The sequence below is a fragment of the Gastrolobium bilobum genome, unplaced genomic scaffold (genome assembly GCF_033153095.1).
Source record: "Gastrolobium bilobum isolate Gb01-03AN ecotype WA unplaced genomic scaffold, APGP_CSIRO_Gbil_v1 utg9368, whole genome shotgun sequence".
Taxonomy (NCBI): Eukaryota; Viridiplantae; Streptophyta; class Magnoliopsida; order Fabales; family Fabaceae; genus Gastrolobium; species Gastrolobium bilobum.
The window spans coordinates 315,132-321,441 of NW_026898673.1; positions in this window are offsets into that span (position 1 = coordinate 315,132).

Below are 6,310 nucleotides of genomic sequence, written 5' to 3' on the forward strand. Positions count from 1 at the left end.
TCATACGCTTGTGGAGGCGCGTGGGGGCGCGTTATGGGTTAGATGGAGGGGATCCACCCACCGTTGCGTTCGTCTTTCCGTCCTCTTTCCAACCATATATAGATCGATCCATTCTGAGATCGTGAAGTCCTCGAAAAGTCTCCGACAGTACTGACTGCGCATCTTACTCGCGGTTTCTCGATCTTGAACTTTTACAAAATATTGAAAAAATACACAGAAATTTCGAAAATAAATAAAAACAACAAGGAGGAAACCTAATCATATGGGATTAGGTTCCTTGTTACAAATCGAGAAATACACGAGAGACCCTAACCATGGATTAAAACATTTTTACCGATTAAAATTTAAACTTTTATGAAAATGAATTATAAAATACACATGCTAGATTCATACCATAATCCTAGAACCCTAGGTGCCACATTTCAAGAAGCAAAACTAATTACATGAATAGTGAAACTAGATTCACATACCAATGTACAGCCAAGGCTCTGATACCAATTGTAGGAAATCTTAGATTTATGCGGAAGCGGTTTAGGACCTAGTACATTGGTATGCTTACCGAATCATCCTTGTTTCACAATTACCTCTCGGTGCGCAGGTCTCGTGTAGAATCTTCCCTTGTAGGATTCCTCCTCACGAACAGCTCACCTCAGCGCCGCAGCACGAACAACCTCGTTGAAGCTGGACTGTGGCAGATCTTCCAGACTATCTCTCGAGGAGGATGAGATGGTTGTGTGGGCAACCGTTCAGATGATGAACGTCTGCCTCTTGGGGTTTGTTTCTGATGATCTGTTCACCTTGGAGGCACAAGAGGAGAAAACTATGAATATATACGCTTAGGTCTTAGACATAACTCAACCCTAAGCCTCATGGGCTCAAGTTTCACTGAAGCCCAATAGGACTTTAGTGACCAAAAGAGCATATATCCAACATATAGGTATCTTGGTTGACTTATAGTCAATATCTCCATCACTGCGGACAAGCAATAGGCTTATAGCCGAGACGTGAGTTTGTGCACAGTGTGGGCCGAAGTAGTAAATGAGTTCCGAGTATGTACCTGGGGTCTTTAACCTCTTATTTATAAGGGTTACCTCTTGAGCTTGTGTAGATCTCCCATAGGATTTAACTTCCTTTCTGTTGGGATAGAGACTCTATCCTTATCAGTCTTACTGTTTTATAGTGTTAGGATAATTGGGTAGTTATCCTTTAAGGGATCCTTGGGTAGGTAGTTAGGATATGGAAATATTCCATAATATATATATATATATATAAAACTTTAATACAAAATTTTTATTGCAGAGAGTAATTATATAGATTGTTCCTTTAACCCTGGAAGAAAAGCAAGGACGTGTCAAATTTGCTTATGGTAGAATAGAACCGTAGAGGGGATCTACATCAGAATTTCAGAAGCATACTCATATTGTTCAATTTGCTTGTTTATGGGTCTCTTTAATGCAAAGATAGTGACGGGTGAGGAAAGCTTTGTCACGTTTTCAAAACTAAAGTGCCCAAAACCCATTCCATGAAACAGATTAAAACTTAAGGCTATGAAAGAAGAAAAAGGAGACACAAACACAATGGGGTCTCTTTCAAAGCAGAAAAAGCAAGAAAGAATCAAACTGGAAGGCACACGGAAAAAAGAATAAAAATCAAAATAAAATAAATCAAATGCTTATCTCTTTGACTGCCTCGTAAAACATAATTTTGCCCCCGATTTTACAAGGTGGGTTGTTTAGGAAACAAAAAGCAAAAGCAAAGAAGCAGATCTTCTTGAACTTCTTTTTTGTTTTTTGACCTTTTATATATATCAATTAACTATGTGGAAGATTTTCCAGTTTAAGATTTGGGTGTCAAACAATTATAAAATGGATTACGTTGAGCACACTGTATTGTAGTTACTTACTCTTGTTAGTGAATACATAATAGTAATTCTGGATTCTGCATTCCAAGTACACGGTGCAGAAATGAAAAAAAGAGAGCACGCAATATTGTTATTAAAAGAAAAGTACGTATACATACCCTTTTAATTGAATAAAATGATTCTTAGATATAATTAGGAAATATTTATACATACGCTTGCAGTTGAACAATCATATCAATCTTAAATGTTAAATATAGTAAAAATATAAATGGAGTAATATTTATAAAAAAGGATAAATAATTTTTTTAAATATATGACTTTACAATTATTTATGTGCGGCAAAAAGCACTTTTGCATTTTAAAATTAAATTTTCACTGTTAGAATTTATTCTGCATATTTGTTTGACAAATATCTCGTGATTTAAAATCACAATTATAATGGGAAATAAAATCATTCACAACTAAGTATTATTTGATGTATTATAATTTTTTTAAAATAATTATGTATAAAATATCAATTCAACCCAAAAATTTAAATTTGTTAGTGAATGTCACATTAATAATGAATTTTGGAACAATAGCGATGAGGATGAAACTCGTAATCACTTGGTCGTAAAAACTCTTATATCACATAAAGGGCCAATTAAATTTTTAACTAAATTTCAGATTAATGATCTTACATAGGGTTCATTTTTTCTGCAATTATTGCAGATAAGTTATCTGCAGTAAGCCCAATACGACGTCGTTATGAGACTCATGATATTTTTATAATTTTAATTTATTTCAGGGTTCTAATAATCTTTATATTTATAATTTTTTAAGATTTCAATACCAAAACGACGCCGTTTTGGAAAAAAATGCAGATAACTTATATGCAGTAACTGCAAAAATATTTTTTCCTTTTACATATTGATCAGACCAAATACAATATAGGCTGACCAATATGTATTGGGCCAAATCACACACGATTGAGGCGAGTATGATGTTCTTTGTCTTGGGCTTGGAGTTGTTGTTGAGGAGCAGTATGCCTTTGTCCTTTGCTAGCGCGGTGAGTCTGGATGGGGTACTTGCGAAGACACTCCAATGCTTAAGTCAGTATCAGGCAGGTGTATGTATGTGAATAATAAAATAGATAAATGTACCTGAGTGTGTACCTCCTGCTTATATAGCGGTTATGATGCCGCCTTCATAAGGCGGTATGGCTTCTGATTGGTCATGTTTGGGATGCAGGTCAAGCTAGGACCTAGGTAGCCTTATCTTCTTAGTATCAAGCTATTTTGATAAAGTCGCGGCGAGCTGGTGCTGTCATTTGTTTATTAGTTCAAAGGCGCGGTGAGCCTGCTTTGGTTCTTAAGTTAGTTTCCTTATTTCTGGATCTTATATCAAAGGGTAGTTTCATGCGCGATGGAAGCATCGCGTCTTGCCATGCGCGTGATGTTGACCATCGCGCTTTATTCTGGACCTTTCATGAGATTGAGCTTCATTGTATGTTATTGGGCCTCTAATGAGCCTATTATATTTTATCCAGATCACATATCATATCTTTAACATTTTTTTTTTCAAATTTGATTGATGAGATAACGACGCTCATTTAAAACACTAATTGACGTAATGTTTTTTTTGGTAATGGATGTAATTTATTTTTGTTTAATAAAACTCGTGTGATTTTTGGCTTTAGCATTAATGAATTAGGTGTTATATTTACATCTGTGTGCCCATAGAAATTTTACCTATTGTTATTACAATTATATATTATATCGACTTTCCGTTTCGCCATTATGAATAATACCAACCTGAGGCTGAGAGTACAACAAATTGAATGCATGATTGCATATGGTCCCAAGTTCCAATCGTTCAATATTATCCGGATGTTTATCAAGTCGTGTTCAATGTTTTTTCCGAGCATGATATAAATTTATGTCCTTTGTGTTAGGATTTATTAACCAAAAACACAATTGGGATATTGAGAATACATGTTTTCACATAAGACAATGATAAATATACAAACATTTATTCATGAAGGTTGATAATGATTCTTAATTTGTAAATTTTAATTGGAACTCTTTGCAATCTTTTTAATTACAGTTTCAATTCAATGTTCTTTTCTAGACACAGACTATGAAGGAGGCATTATTTCATACGTTTTTATTATGTAAAAATAGTAGTTCCCATTCCTTTTATAACTGCTACCACTAGAAATGTTACCCATTGTGATTACCATTGTTATTGAAAATTAGTGTAAAAACGTAAATTACTTTTTTTACATTTTTACTAAGGTGATACGTCTTAAGATACAAGTAAAAACTTTCCTTAATAAAAACTGATAAAAACTATGTGTAAAAATAGTAGAAACACAAGTTTTTACGTTTTTACTTAAACCAAAAAATCAAACGAGGTCAACTTTTAACCCATGATTGATTTTATTTTTATATTTTTAATAAAATAAAATAAAATAAACCCTATTTCCATTTCCCCAAATCAAATGTACAGTATCATCTTCTAGCTATTTGAAAAAAAAAATCCTCACGCGAGGCCGCTGTATTTCCATTTAAGAGTTGTTAAACTTTATTCTTTGATGTTGTGGAACTTGGTTATAGGAGTTGTTAAACTCTTTTTTGTGTTTTTGGACTTATGTCTTATATAGTTATGTGACTTATATCTTTTAAATATGAAGTTATTCATTGAAATTTGAATAGTGAATTATGCGATATTTTTTTTACATGCATATATATATAATTTTGTATCTTGACCTAAAGTAATAAAAACTGTACATTTTATGTCATTTTTACTATTTACATTTCTATCATTTCTTTCCGTTTCTACCTAAAAATTCGATTTTGGTGATTACAATTATACAATATATTGATTTTTTTTTTATTACAACAATATTGTGTTTGGCCGTTATGAATAGTACCAACCTGAGAGTACAAAAAATTGAATGCATATGGTCCCAAATTCCAATCATTCAATATTCTTCAGTTGTTTGTTAAACTGTGGCCAGTGCTTTTTCCGAGCACAAAGACTAAAACGACTTTCGTTATCAAGGTACCTAGTTATCCTCTCCCATTTTCTTTTCCTTTTTCTCTCTTCTTGTTGAGTTATAAGTGTCATTTAGCACCAAATTCAAACTTGCCTATATAAGTAAGTGCTGGAAATGCAAGAAACCCTCTCCTGCTCGATACTTACGTGAAAAATATTGCACATATTCATAGCGCTCATCATATCTTTGCTGAATACACTGTTGGGTGTTCCCCCCTGATCCCCCTTTATGACGGTATGTATTCGTCACGCATTGAATACATAGTTTTTTATTTTTTTTTATTTCAAGGCATGCCTTTTTTTTTTATGATGTTAGAGAATAATATAAACTATTAAAAATGTCCGTCACCTTCCACATTAAAATTTTGGATTGAATTAGTTCTTTATATGATATCAGAGCTTTATTAATCACAAAATCATGAGTTCGATTCTCAACGTCCTCCCACTTATAGAATTAAATAAGCATAAGGTAAATCAAAAAGAAAAAAAAATTAAGTTATGTAATATACACGTTTTAAGCCCAAAAGACTCTTGGATAAGAGATGTGTTCGAGAATAATTTAAACCACCTTTACCTAATACTTTAAGATTTTGGATTGAATTGTTGAGAGTAATTTCTCACACGAACCTCTTGCCATAACTCTGCTATAATAGTTTGTAGTTTCTGTAATTCAAAGAGAATATTCTTGTAAAATATCTCAACTATGTTGCCTAAAATAAATTAAAGGAAAAAAATTTCCAGACTTTATCTCTTGTCGTTAGAATGACACCTCCAATAAAATGCGCATACAAATATCCCTTCTCATCATATCCTCATTGAATCCAAAAACGTTGGTTCCTCTTAGATACCATTGATGAAGATGCTGATGCTGATGTATCTTCTAAGTTGTCAATACTCAAAGATTGAAGAAAACTAGATGAAGACTAAGCACATTCTAAACTGCGGGACCACTTATTTTGCACTTTAGATATGCAATTGGCATACATATGGCCCATTTCTCTTTCATCATTGCAACAATTCTTCCCTTTATGAGTTTATTTGGACTATTCAATGGCCCCACTTTACTTCCTTATTGTCTCGCTAATCATTCCCAAAGATCCACATTCATCCACGGATAAACGTAACCATGATCTCAAATTCCTACAAAAAGCAAAAGCAGAGCATGTAATCACATATATTATTCTGTGAAACTGTTAAGATTTGTTTTTAGACTTACATGAAACGATATTAACAATTCTCTATTTAGATTGGGACCTGCTTGGCAATCATGGCAGTTAATACAAACAGACACTGCTTAGTGGGGGGCTTATATATGAAGCAGCTTAGTATTTCTTTTGGAGGGTGGACTTGTGTGTTGAAAAATGCCTTTTATTCCTTATGATAATAATAATATGCCTCAAATTGCAGTAT